General features: G+C 43.5%; 1 protein-coding gene across 1 annotated transcript in view; it reads left to right on the top strand.

Annotated features, from left to right (window-relative positions):
• strbp (spermatid perinuclear RNA binding protein) overlaps window positions 1-14,576 on the top strand; it is a gene marked incomplete at its 3' end in the record, with an annotated part of 103,456 nt that overhangs the window by 29,502 nt on the left and 59,378 nt on the right. The window contains exon 2 of the mRNA XM_080018223.1: window positions 5,526-5,616. The remainder of the gene's footprint in view (window positions 1-5,525; window positions 5,617-14,576) is intronic.

The following is a 14,576-nucleotide window of genomic DNA, read 5'->3' as shown; positions in this document are numbered from 1 at the left end:
TGAATGGTTAATGGTAGGGGGATGACTCACAGCGCTGGAGTCTGCTCAGCTTTATTCCTGGGATGGATATAGATTGCTTAGCCCCTTTGTTAATTATTAGTGGTAGTTCTGTTGCTGCATTTGGACTGGCAAGCTGCACAGATATGCAGAGGGAGGGATAGGAAGATGGACAGATTGAATCACACGCACGTGGGGTGTGTGGTGTTTGTTGTTGCACTTATTTTATTTTTATTTTTTGGGCATTTCACCAAACTGTTGTCATTTGAAATCTGGCAATCAATGACTCGCCCCCTGCTTCCGTTAATTGCTGTCATTTTCACTGTGAAGACCCGAGCAGCCGTAGCATTCGGCCTTTTTTGTCTTGTCTCAAAGGTTTTGTATTTTTATGCCTGGAATCGGGCCCTTACGACGGCTGGCGGCGAGCTTCCACTAAAACCTAATGTGATGGATCTGTTCACGCCTTATTGCACCATCCCTTCGGGGTCTGGAATGCAGCCTCCTATTTCTCACTGTTAGTAATGCCAGCACACAATACGTGTATTTTGATGTCACGAGAACTAATACTCTTGGTTAAAGCCAAAATATAGAAAATGGGATGGAACAAGTGTTTCGTACAGCATCAGTGAACCGAGTGGTTATCACACTGCTGTCTGTCTGACAGCATGCTCTGTTATGGATAGTTTGTTGTTTTCTATATTAAGCAAAGCACTATATTTCAAGCTATTTATGTGCCTCAGTGCCAGTATGTTTTCTATTTTAAATTAATATCCATTCAGGTTTTTTTTTTGGATAACTGGTTGCATTCTTTGTAGTGTCAAATTCACAATTGTGGAATTTAACTGTTGTTGTCATCAACTACCATATTTCTGGTATTGTGACATCCCAATGTGTGACTGGTTTTGGTTAACTGAAAGTTTTTTTGTTTTTTTCCAATTTTCCCAAAATTTTCCAATTGAAATTTCTAATATTGTTTATTATATGTTTTTATGTTTTTATTTTTTTATTTTTAATAAAAGAAAAAATCTTTTTTTTTAACAGATGAATGTGTTTTCCAATAGAAAATACAGGTTGTGTATACCTTTTAGTCAAAGATGATTTTGATGAATTTTTTCTGAACTGCGGTCCTTTATACTTGGGCCACCTTCGCTAGCATTTTATTTCACTTTTAGAGGTGTTAAAATGTAAATAAAAGACTTGCACACCACACTGACAAAATGGGAATACAAATACAAGAAGCTAACCTGCCTATTTGATTCACTTCAGACGGATAAATCTTTATATTTAGTCTCATTTTGTATTAATTTAATTAATTCATTACAATTTTATATAAATTAGTCTGAATTTTTAAACGCTTATTCACATACCGTATTTCCCATTGAACCATTACCAATGATGGCTTGCAAGTTACACTTTGAAATTTTAAAGTAAAATTACAATTATCTCAGCAGCTCACATCAAATTGTTGATTAAAAGAAATACAGTATTACTGTAACTGCTCCAGTCCTTTTCTGTATTTTATAACTTTTCACTTTTTCTTGAGTGCCCATCCTTGGTTGCACCTTGCAGTCCTGCAAAAGCACTTCAACAAACAAGCACAGCTTTTTTTTTTTTTTTACATTCCGTTCCGTTGTTCTCTGCCCACACAGGGAGTTGGAGATTCCATTCTGGTTTCCCTAGATACACTTTTTATGTTTGTTAAGTACACAGCAATCAAGCAATCCGGTGGTCCCTCATTCGTTTTCTTTCTTATTCAAGTTCTTGTACTGTAGCTTCTGCGGCTTTATTTGTTGATGATGCGTCTTGTGCACATGTTCTGAAATGAGTTGGACTTGGAGTTCAGTTTGAGCACTCGGAAGAAGGAAGTGGTCGGGATAATAGAACTGGGAAGAGGCGTTCACTGGGAACCAGTTTGTCCTGTGGCACCACTGGAGCCCATGTGTCACACCAGCAGATCAGACCGCAGCCGCCCTTGGTTACCTACCAGGCAGCCAAACAAGGCAGCTCAATTGCACAAGGTGTGACCGGTGACCTGAGGAGGGAACAACAAGCATTTTGTTCACTTTTAATTGGCTGGCACTTACGTTCTGTTTTATTTTATGTTTTTGTTTGTTACGCTTCCAGCTTTTACTCTGGTTTGACAAGATAATAACCAGTTCACAAACATCTCTGTGCACTTCCTTGTGTCTGGGGAACCTCATATTGCCACTTTTCTTTCTTTATTTAGTCTAGTACATGACATATTTGAATGCCTCTAGTTTGTCAAGATAACATGTGTTTTGCAGGGATCTCTGAAGTCGTCTTGTAAATCTTGAGCTGAGAAGATAATTTGGTACTGGTTTAATGGGTTCCCCTCTCTCTAGCCCACTAATAAGGACTCTTTCAAGATTATTGCAGTGGACTGATCAATGAACAGAGCAAGGCGGTTTAACTTATCTTCGGAAAAGGTATTGCAGCTTTCGAAAAAACTGCTGGTATTTATCAACACCTTTTTAAATATATACTGTATATAAAAGTAAAATAGTTAACATAACATTTAAGTTACCATAGCCAGCTGTACAAGTGCTACTCCCTGTTTACCTCAGGTTTAGATGTGTACGTTTATTTTCATTTTCTTTTCTTTCTTGACTCTCACTGTTCTGTCAACTGCTGCTGCTGTAACACTCGGGTCTCCCTCCAGGGATAACGAAGTCATATCTTAGTTTGGGAGATGGTGCACTGATCTTGCATCGACTCCAGCCCCCGTCGAGCCAGAAATTAGCTCATAAATCAGGGCGCCACTCTTGGCTTGTATTCACACACGTTATTTGAATGTGAATAACATCATCTTGTTCCAATGGTACCTGTCGAGGGGTGCTTCCCAGCTCTGAGCACTCTGGCTCACCAGCGCTTCAAGCGGGGAGCGGCGCGTTCAAGGCGAACTCGGAAAACTGTAATTCTGCCATCGGCTACCACCACACGTGTGACTTTTAGGGTAGTTACTAGCTCCTCTCTTTTTTTGACCATACATGTGTTTGCATGGCATGGCACCCACACGGAAGTTTAATTTCAAATTCATACTAACATATAATCAAATATACTTATTAAACAGAGGGAATTATATATAAAAGCCTGCCTCTAATATAAGCCTGATTCCAATAAAGGCCTGATACCCTCTGCATTTGAGGTAATTAAAGGTCCCAGTCACTATTTGAAGAAATACGGTTTATAAAATAAAGGAAGGGACCTCTGCACCTATGTATGTCCTTCTATTATCTCGACAACCCTTGAGCTGATCTACTTCACACCCGACGGGTTTAATGCTGGGGACCCAAGGACATGCACTGTGGAATTTGGTGCAATTTGGACAGGCGACGCATGTAATATTATTAAACTTTAAATAAACAGGCCAACAGTGGGCCCTCCTGCACTGTGCAGCGTTGGAGGCGGGGCTTCAGGGCTCTGCCACTGAGTCACTTCCGCCCGTTCCATCAGCCCTTTCAAACAAAAACTTGGTTTAGCTCCGAAAGCAGGCAACGTCAGGGCCAGAATCGCCCCAAAACAAAGAGTTATTGGTTTCGTTTGGAGAAATGGTGAACGGGGACGCGCAGCAGACGTTGGTGGTTGCGCGTGGGCATTCTCGTACGGGCACCAAGCAAGCGCGAGTGAGGAAATTGAATCCCTTTTTTGGTATTGCGGTGTGTTTCAAGCAGCCACACCCGTTTTGGGTCCAGGTAATAGGGCCCTAGATTGGGGTGGCTGTACGCCCGTTCCTAGTCAGAGCAATCAATGAGCGAGAATCGCCCGTGTGTCCATCTGCTCCCTGCTTGTTCCATCTTGCCGCTCTCTGCAATAAACTGGTGTGTTTGCAACATCTCTGCCCCGCGTCTCTGGGAAAACGCCACTCGGGTGACGAATGGCAGGCGAAACTGCCACAGGCGTCGATCCTATCGACGCTAGAATCGATCCTCAAAACGGGACGTAGTTTCAATACGTAGTACGCCGATACTCCGCCCTAGTCAGCACGGCAGTGCTCCGTTGACTCCATGCATGAGCTTCCTCTCTGACCTTGCCTTTACCGCGCAAGTTGTCCTGGCCCCCTCTCTCCGTTTTACCCCTCTTCCCGTCTCCTCAGAACCCACATCCTCCGCTCGCTCTTCCACCGCGTGCTTCTCCTGATTTCCGTCCTTCAAGACTACACACACACACCAATAATTTGATTGTTTTACACTCTGAGGCGTAATCGTAAAAGCGTCTTTGTGTCGTCGTCCCCCCCCCCCCCCCGTACACCAAAAAAAAAAAACGAGACGAGAAAAGGTGCGATATCGAATGCAGCCCGTTTATCATTTCTGGTGGACATGAAAGTCACCGGAGGCGAGAGGCTTTTGAAACAGTGGGGACGTGTTGCGTAGGCCTCCGTCGGCGCATCAAGCCCTCCGATATTGAGGTGTTTTTTTTTGTTTGTTTGTTTTGGTTTTTTTTCTCCCCGATTCCGAACAGAAAGTGAAAGTAAAAATACATGTCAAAGAAAGGCACTCGCATGTATCCACTTGCCCGGAGTCGTGATCCTCTGATGTTGATAGTTTCGGTTGTGAGTGTACACGGATCCGCGCGGCCGTCAGTGTGTTTGTGCATGTGAGCGCGCAAAACACGTCAGTTGGTATTGAGTCGCCGTGTGTTTGATGAATAGTGTGCGATGAATAGCAGGTGAAAGCTTCAGAGGGCTCTTTACATTGGTACATAAAAGCCATTGAGGTCGATGGCCAATTCTGTGGAATGAAATTGTCTCTGGTTGGAAAGGCTGAAATGACTATTTTACGGTATTGTACTGCAGAAGGCCGCTACTTTGAATTCATCCCAGCCGGTCATTGAACGGTGGGCTCTCTGCAAAACCTATTTTTCTTGTGTCAACGGAAGTCAAAGCTAACCATTTAGTTGGTTCTTTTAAATCTACGCTCCGAAGCATGTCCTGTACCTTGTGAATGGACATGTAAATAAAGGATAAGATTACCAAATGGTGAGAAAGGAAGCCACAGTGTGTTTGGGATTGTGAATGAGGTAACAGGTCGGTTTTGTTTCATAATTGATGTAAAATAATAAATAAATAAATAAATATATATATATATATATACACAGTATACTCCAGTTAATTAGGTGACTTTGGCTCTCTTCATACTATGTTGTAATGAAAAAAGGAGCCCTTCATTGCAAAACGAAAGGTTTCAGATGCACTTATTTTACAATTGACTGACTGATCCGGTATAATTATTATTCCTATTTCAATATTCTCATAAATCAATACAAAGTTTGTAGCTGTATGGAAGTGTACCGCACTTTGATTTTAACACATAAAAAGTGGTTGACAACGGGGCAACCGGACCGCTCAAAACTGTTGACAGTGGCCCAAATCTGGATAATTTGGGACCTTGACCTCAACCCAACGACATTGTGCTTCACTGCCGGAGATTTCACACAGTGAGATTTGGGGAAATGCTTTACTTTGAATGAGCTGGTTTTTTTAGTTTTTGTTGTTGTTTTTTTCTATTCAGCTGCTGAACTCAGCCTGCCCTGACACTGTGACGGCAGACGTTCTGAAAAAGAAGTGAACACATTAACAGACCGATAGGAGGATCGTGGGAGGTAAGCAAAATTAATAAAGGAATCTATCTGCCCAATCGTGTGTGTGTGTGTGTGTGTGTGTGTGTCTCCGTCTCCGCCCTGTCGGCATCGACCGGTGCTGTTTCTAGTAATATTTTTGCCAAGTAAATGTAACTTAACTGAAGTGATTCTCATTTGGACTATTTTAAATATTTGAGAGCACACAGCAGAGTGTAGAAGAAAGACAGGAGAGGAAATGTTCCTCTCGAGAGCGTGTTGATTGTCTTCCTACCACGGGCCGTGGAGATGCCACAGGTAGCCTTTATTAGGAGTGTGTCCTTCATACCAAGGTTTTTATTACATTGTTTTATGACCTACCTTGTTGTGGCAATGTGTCTGTTTGCTTCGGGAAGAGTTTGGTGCCATATTTTTAATGAGTAACTGAGAGTACCCACTGTCCACCCCCCCCCCCCCTCTTTTTTTTCTTTTCCTGTGCCTTTGTGGTCCATCTATCTACTGATGCGTTTATCTGTCCGTCCATCCATCACACCTATGCCACGCTTGGTCCATCTTTGTCATTTTTTGTCTTCCCTAGCTATCTTGTCTATCCCTTCACTTACCATTCTGCTGTCGTGTCTATCCATCCACTTCTCATTCTGCTGTCTCACCATCTACCCATGTCTCTGTTTTTACATTTCCATTTCAACCCATCCCTTGACTCCACCCGTGGGTCCTTTTTGTGTCCATCCATTACCTGTGTCGATGCCTGTATTATCTGCCGCTGACCATCAATACATTAAACCAGGGCTGAACAATTTGGCAAAATAATTGAATTGTGTTTTCTTTGTTTTTTTTTTTTTGTTTTTTTTTTCAAACCATTATCGCGATTGCGACTTAGTATGCAAATGTTTTTTAAGTTCCTTGTATTCAGTATTATTCAATATATACAAGCAATAAATCATTGTATTGTATGACCAACACAACAATGGATCAACATAACAACGTCAACATCATAACAAAGTCAACATATGAACTGCGCTTTCCTGTAGGCCAGGCCTACGTGTTATGATGAAATGAGAAGAATTGATATGAATAACATATCTTGAACTATTATATTGTAAAAAGAAAAACCTTCAGTCACATTAGAATATTGAATCATTTACCATAATTTTAACGTCAAGCCTTGTAATTGTTTCAATCTGAAAATGACCATTTGAAAAATATGCAGTGTTTCAGCAGAAAAGGATTTTATTTTTATTTTTTTTATATAAACGTTGAGCGCGTAAATATACGTTGCATACGTCTACATAGACAGCGCGCCGCTCCGTGTGATAAGGGACAGCTTTATGCTCATTAAAAAAAGGTAAACAAACAGACGCATTATTCTTGAAGAGGCTCCGTCTGGACTCCCCAGGGGTTCTGAGATCTGGCAGCAGCACACGCCGTGGCACCGAGTCTCACCGGGGGGGCAGCGCTGTGGGTTAAAAAAAAATCGCTGTGGGCTGTGGGGCACGGAGAAGGTTTCCCCGTTACGCACGGTTTCCTTCCGTGAGGAGATGGAAAATAATGTAAAAAAAAACAAACAAACAAAAAAACCACACAGTTCTGTTACCGTGGGAGAGGGAGGCGGGTAGGCAAAATGTGCCCCAATCGCTCCCTCTCCCCCGGGGTGGCGAACTACACGGCCCCCTATCTCGCCTATAAGACGAGCCGTCCCTGGACAGCCCTATTGTTTAGATCGTGTAACATAAAAAAAATATGTATGTATTTTTTTAATCGCAGGCTTTGCACTTTAAAAACTGCGTTCTGTTAAATTGCCATGTCAGTTTGAATTCTATTATTAATCGTTCGGCCCTAAATTAAACCATCCCTTTGTCAGTCTGTCCATCCAGTTCCATACACCCATCAAATGCAAAAAACCCCCACAAAAACGTTAATTCTGTGAATCAGTTACATCTATTCAGCTATCCCTCCCTCCGTCCATCTGTGGTTCCACTCCTTTTAAGGTGCGTGTCTGTCTCCCATGGCTCTCACGTCTCTGAGCCGCTCCTGTCACCTCTCCATCTCTCCGGCGCCTGGCTATTAATATATCAAATTATTCCTCCATTTAACTGTCAGCTACCCATCTGGCCGCCGCTGCATTTAAATCTATTCCTTGTGAACCTTTTCCTCCGTTAATCCAGATTCGTTCTATCAGTCCAACTGTACCTCCGTTATTCTGTTAATCCCCTCGTCCCACTTCCGTCAAATCCGTCATCCCAAATCTGTCTGGTCCTCTGTCCGCACACCTGCAAGTCTCACTTTATACTTTTCCATTTCCCTGGCTCTCTCGCTCTTTGGGCGTCGAGCAAAATAGGCGTATCACAGTCAAGGTATGTCTTAACTGTGGGAACTCCTTACTCAACATATCTTTGATTAGAATTGATCGATTTTCTGATTAAATTGGGGGTGGGGGGAGGTTATCAAACCTAGTCATTTTGGGAGTGGAGCATACCTACATAACAATTCTCAAGCTAACTTACTCAAAGTGGTGTGTGTGTGTGTGTGTGTGTGTGTCTGTGTGTGTGTGTGCGCCAGCCACTTTCTCTATCCAGCTATTGTTCCAAATAAAAATAACTATAATTTGTTTTAAATGCAGATTTCTGATTATTGCCTCGAACCCTCAATTACAAATTGAACGAATTTGGTTTTCTTCCAAATTTATCTTTTCACGACCCAGCGAAATCAAATTCACCAAGGTTGATTATCACAGTACACAATAAAATCCAAATCACACTGTACAATTAAATGCACACACCCTACTATTAACTTGCCGTGCAACATTCTTAAGTTCATGGGCTCTCAGTGCCAGGAAAATATTGACCCTACACTCTGAGGGCATTTAAAAAGGAGTGGCTGTTATTTAAATAAAGAACGGTTTCTCAGTTGTATGGTGTGTGGTTAAAGTTATTTTAACTTTCCACAAGCACCCTCTCAAGATGTATTCCATTAGTTTTCTTCATTTGCCCGTGTTACTCGAGTTTCGATTATTATCAGAGTTGTCATTAAGCTCCGTGCCCTTTAAAAACTTTCCTTATCTTATTTTTCCTTTGCTTTGTGTTTGCTTCCTTCTTTCCTTTGGAGAACGCCTTTAAATCTGGCCCTCGCCTTGCCCCGGGGGGGGGGGGGGTCATTATGCATTGCTCCGCTCTTGCTTTTTTATTTTTATTTTTTTTATTTTTTAAACAAATTATCAGTCTTTAATAAATATAAAACACTTAAGATTTCAAGTGTTTGTTGAAAGTGTCAAATTTTAAGGAAATCCTTGGAGGGGCTGCGCCGGTGCCGTGCCAAATCCTGACCTGGGGGGGGGGTTTGGAAAATTATGGGAAGGGTTTTACTTCTTTTTTTTTTTTTTCAGGTTTATGTGCAGTGTCTATAAAACATGGAAACAGCTCATTTATTACATGAATTCATTTGACATTACGTGAAATGTGTATGTATTAAAATATTTACTTCAATTCTAGTTCTCACCGAATCTTGAGATGACAATGTAGAAATTCATTTTCCCAGCGCGGGCCGAACGCCACAGCCGTTCGGGTGCAGCGGCCCAGCTCCGAGCTGCCGAGCTCTCAATGCTTTAATAGGAGTTATGGAACCGTGGTTTTTTTTTTTGTTTTGTTTTGTTTTTTCCCAACATTTCTTTGACTTGATTTCATGACTTTTCTTGTACAATAAATTATTCACAGTTTCAACAAGTTTCTTTTGGAGTGCGTTTTGAAAACCACGGACGGCTGCCCGTTCAAGGCGTTGCTGTGGGGTGCCGTGAGGGCCATAATATTAATAATAACGGCAGAATATAATTTACAGATCACAGGGAACTCTGAGCGTGACACCCCTTGTAAATGAGCTCCAGTTGCACCAGCTCCCCGAAGACGATCGCGTGGCGCTGCCTTTTTTTATTTATTGTTTTGGTCTTGCACAATTACCGGGAGCTCTCTGCAGACGGCAATGATTTCATGCTTACTGCCTGTGGCTATAAGCGCCGGCGTTTGTCAATTGGAGTTTTTTTTTTTTTTGTGGCCAGGCTCATTTGAATAGAATTGGCCAATTTTTACACCAAATGTATGAATAATACCTAATTTAAATACGCGCAAATAGCGCGGCGCACTGACGCACTATTTCCGTGGCGGCGTAGTCGGAGGTGCTCTTCACCGGTTGCGGGCTGCTCTGTGAAATTAGACGCTTGCTTTTTCTTCTATTTGCGGCGGTTCAGCAGCCGCAAAAGCCGCGCAATAGACCAATTTGTTTTAGCCGGCGACTGGGGAACCGTAATGCCCAGTAGACCAGGGATGCTCCCGTTACGCAGTGAACGGGACAGTCTCAAATACATTTGTCTACACCGCTGTCTCGACGGTGGATCCTCTCCACTGTCCCGACTGCACCGCTGAGGAGAAAACTCCACTCCAATTCTGAGTTATGTTCACGTAATATATTTCTCTAAGTGTGTTAATCAGAATGTTATACGTATTATAACATTTAACGTTATAATATTGCACCGTGTGCGCGCAACGCGCGTCTCCTCTCCCACACTTCCGTTCATTCATTGAGATCGTTAAGCGCCACAGTTGAAGAATTCGGTTTTAGATTTCGGTTTTGAACCGGGCTCGGACCAGGCCCACAACGTGCAGCCAGTGCACGTGCACAGGCTCGGGTCGGCTAGTTTTTCTTTTTTTGGGCCCGATCTCAGCTCTAGTGTGCACGGAAAGGGGAGGCTATTCACAGACTGGTCCGAGCCAGCGAGAGCTCAGCGTGGGGCAAGGAGGGGCCGTGTGCTGCACGGATCGGAGCAACTTATCCATTTACCCATTTAATATTGCTTATATAATTAAGTCATTTATAATTAAAATATATCTATCCTTCGCTGGTTCAGCGACAAAGTTGAGCAATAAAAACTTCCGCAGCAGCTCTAAATGGCTTTAAAACAACGTTCACCCGACCACTCGTCTTTCTGTCCGTCCAACCACTTGCCCGTCTATTGTTATCGATCTGTCCTCCTGTCTAAAAGCTGTCATTTGCCCTCCTGACTTTCTGCCGCTGTCTAAATACCTGCCTGTCCGTCGAGCATTCCTCCGGCTTTCCTCACGTCCAGCTGTTCACCTCCCAGCCCTCTCTCTTTGTTCAGCGCCTTCTGATGCGTCTTCGCACCCTGTTTTTCGCCTAACCATACTTAGCCGCTCTCCATTTTGACGCCTCACCTTTCACCCGTCCGTTCATCCGTTTGCCCGGCTGTCCACCTGTCCACTGCGCTACCTGTCCACCTGTTTTGCTTATGTCTTTCCGTCTTTCCACCCGTCTGTCTGCCTGTGCATCAGCCCGTGTTGCTACTGTCCAAGTTTCTGTCCAGTGTGCGCTTACAAAAGGGTGAGTAAGTATTTGCCGCGCTTGTGCTCTTTTGCCGCTTCTCTGACATAACTAGGCTGCCATTAAACTTTCCGCACCTTGCAGGGACTGTGTTTCACTGTGGTAATCACCTCCTTTAAAAGCGCTTGTACCATGTAACAGATGAGAATGTGACTATTTCACCTTTCACCTTGGCGGAACTCCACCGTACCTCCATGTAAAGCAACCCGCAGGGGAAAGCAGTACAGAATTTAAAACATGACATGTTGCGGTCACTGACTTTTAAGCTGTCTGCTGCAGTCAGACACCAAATACCACACCCAGCGTGCAGGACGTCTGCAATGTCAACCCCATCGTTCTCTCTTGGCTTTCTGTGAGCTTTCCTGCAAAGTTAAAATAATGAACAAACAATCAGGGGCGGGGGGGCAAATTATTATATGCAAAACTGCTGTACAGTAACTACAGTGAAGTGAACCTGTCGATCCATCCCGCCATCTACTGTCAATTCCTACTATCAATTTTCTACCTGTCTGTTTTCCAACTATCATCCCTCTCAGTCCATTTATCTCATCCCATTCTCCTTTAAGCTTCCCTCTTTTCATCTTCTTTCATCTTGTTTATCAGGCGTTGTTTTGATAAATAGCAGATGTGGTCGCTGTAATTTGCCATGGCCCTGAGTCTGTCGGATGCAAACACATAAAGCATTTATTGTGTGTGTGTGTGTGTGTGTGTGTGTGCGTGTGCGCGCCTCTTTGGGCGCTCTGGAGCTGAAACATTGAGGCGAGCTGTAGATCCACGCCGGCGTGATTCATGGCCAATGTTGTCATGTGCACTGTGGCGCTGCGCTGCGCCAATTTGAAATGGAAACGCATTTGTTGTGTGGTCAGGCCCGCGTAGAAGCGCCGAAGATTTGCATCTATTTATGATGTCTGTCTATAAATGGTTTGCCGTCTCAATGGCGGTCCAGCTTCCCCTCGTTCTTAGATTCCATCGCATGAAATGCCTTTCCAACCCCTGGCTGACAGTTGGCTTCACGGAGTGCGTGTGATAAATATACGACGCCTTACGATGGTGCTTTCGTGCTTATGAATATTTTTGCGTCGCCGAGTGGGCGGCCACATTTGCATTGAGGCCTGTTCCCGTACAAAGTATGCGAAGGGAAACTCACGGCTTAATTGCCAATGATCAAGTCAGGAATTAGGGTTTATACACACAAATCTTAACAGTGGAGAGGATGCGTGTCCGTCTTCCCAACCTACTGCTTGTTTCCCTGAGACCAGCCCCTCGCCCCCATCCTCCGCTCTTTTCTCCTTTCTGCCCGCCGTCAGACTGTTTCTCCAGGACCTCTTATGCCATTTTCTTTTTTCTATTGTTTGGTTTCATTCTGTCTCTTCCTTTCTTACCCTCCGCCACATTGTCCTTGAAAAACCAGTGACTGTCCGTGAGCACAGTGGCCTCTCTCTCTCTCTCTCTCTCTCTCTCTCTCTCTCTCTCTCTCTCTCTCTCTCGCTCTCTCTGTGTGTGTGTCCAGGTTCAAGCCTCACAAGTCACTTTGTTCTGCCACCATTAATAATTCATCACTTGAAACCTTGGCTATATTTTATGCAAATATTGACAAACCCATCTTAGGGAGAAAGTGAGGCGGGCCATTTCCTGTGTTGAGCGCATATTTTGCCCACCTAACTGTTTAAAGCCACCTGATTCCTGAATAAACTGCTGATGTACACAAACGGATAACAAGGTCGCTAGGATTTGTCGTCCCCAAGTTAATTCAGTCAACACTGTACACAGAAGTGGGAGAGCGTCCACAGCATGGAGTGATATAGGTGCTCAGTGCTTTGCGTGCTTACAACAACAAACAATTTCTTATGTTTATTTATATATATATATATTCAATTGTCCCAAAATCTTAACATGGCTTCACAGTGCTAGCAGAGTAATACAATCTCGCCACAAACTGCCCTCCACTAATCTTGGATCATGACACCCTATTGTCACAGTTTTCCGTGGCTGCTGAAATATAGATTAAGCCTGATTGTCTGGTTGTAAGATGACCTGGTCTCCTCCTGGTGCTGTTTGTTCTCTCTCTCTCTCTCTCTGTCTCTCTCTCTGTGTCTTGGCTGCCTACTGTGTTTTTCGTTGGAGATCAGATGTCTAGTGGTTGGTTGGCTGCCCAGCCATATGGTAAATGCATGTACACTTGTGTGTATTATTTCTTTGCGCCTGTGCTGTATGCATAAAACAATGAAAACAATCTATGTTTCTAACGTGCAAAAATTCTGACACCAAAGTCTTTCCATATAGAAACTGGAGATGCAACGGTACGCTGGGCCCACGTTTCGATATGTATCGTTGTTTTTGGGCCATGGCACGGTTTCTGTATCTTTATATTTAAGGGGAAAAAGTTAAAAGGTGTAAAACATGTTTTCGTAGTAGTCTGCCATAAATAACTAGTGTAATGCACTGTTTCCATGGTCATTGGTAGGTTGTAAAACTTGGCAAAAAAAGAAAACAACGGCTCATCGGCGAGACTGGGTTCACTCCGTTCCTACAAAAGAACCGGATTGTTCGTGAACAACCCAACATCAGTGTGAGCGGAAGCAAGAGAGGGAGAGCGAGTGTCTGAAGAGAAGTTGTATTTAAAACCGGTCTTGATCAATAAGCAAATCTGACAGCAGCTCTAGGTCTCGGGTAGGACGTAGGTTCATATAAAACGCATTTAAATTGCTTGCACTCATTAAAAAATATATTTATTCATGGTTTTATATCGTGTTTCTATGGAAAAGCGTGCGTGGCCGGTCACAGTCGAAAAGGAAAAAAAGACCTCGCGCAAAAATAGAGAAATGCTGCACTGCTCCGCGCGGACCCCGCCAGTGGCGCTCCGAGTGGGTTCATAAGGAAGCGTGCGCCAACGCGTCCGGCGGACCTCTACCGCCATATTGCTATACCGCGGTTCACGTGTGGGTATTGAACTGTCGGGGGCGTACCGAACGCTTCCACAGCGTACCGTGTACCGTTGCATCCCTCATAGAAACCAGTGCTATCATTTGTTTGGCTGCTGTCCTCTTCACACTAAATAAATTAAATGGGGGGGGGATCAAGATATTTAATAAGAAAGATTCAAAACGGATTTGGCATCAAATATATTGGATATATTTGTATTTGAGTTGAATTGCTGGGTCTAGTTGTTCCTGATGGATCGTTAGCAGCCATGATTGCTTTTGCAAACCTCCCTGTTCTCTCTCTCTCTCTCTCTCTCTCTCTCTCTCTCTCTCTCTCTCTCTCTCTCTCTCTCTCTCTCTCTCGTCTTGTCTCATGTTCAGTTCAAAATGCCTTTGTCGCCATGGAAACCATTCCCAACGGGAAAGTTGAAGCTGAATCTTTTCTCCCTTTGTCTTGTGGGTTGCACGGAACATTGCAGGTTAGGTTAAATTTAGATTTTGGTGCCTCGATCAATTAAGCATTAACGCCCAAGCTTATTTTCATCCAGTTTGGGGTTAGCTGAGCCACATTTTGATCTCTTGTCCTACTTCCTGCGTGGCTTTATGCTTCAGTTGATCCTACTCTGTATTGTTTGTCCTTTATTTGACTACCTTCATTTTGTTCAGTTTCTCCGCGTC

The sequence above is a fragment of the Zeus faber genome (assembly GCF_960531495.2).
Source record: "Zeus faber genome assembly, chromosome: 17".
Classification (NCBI taxonomy): Eukaryota; Metazoa; Chordata; class Actinopteri; order Zeiformes; family Zeidae; genus Zeus; species Zeus faber.
Note: the sequence above shows the minus strand (reverse complement) of the source record. Positions and strands in the feature narration are given on the sequence as shown.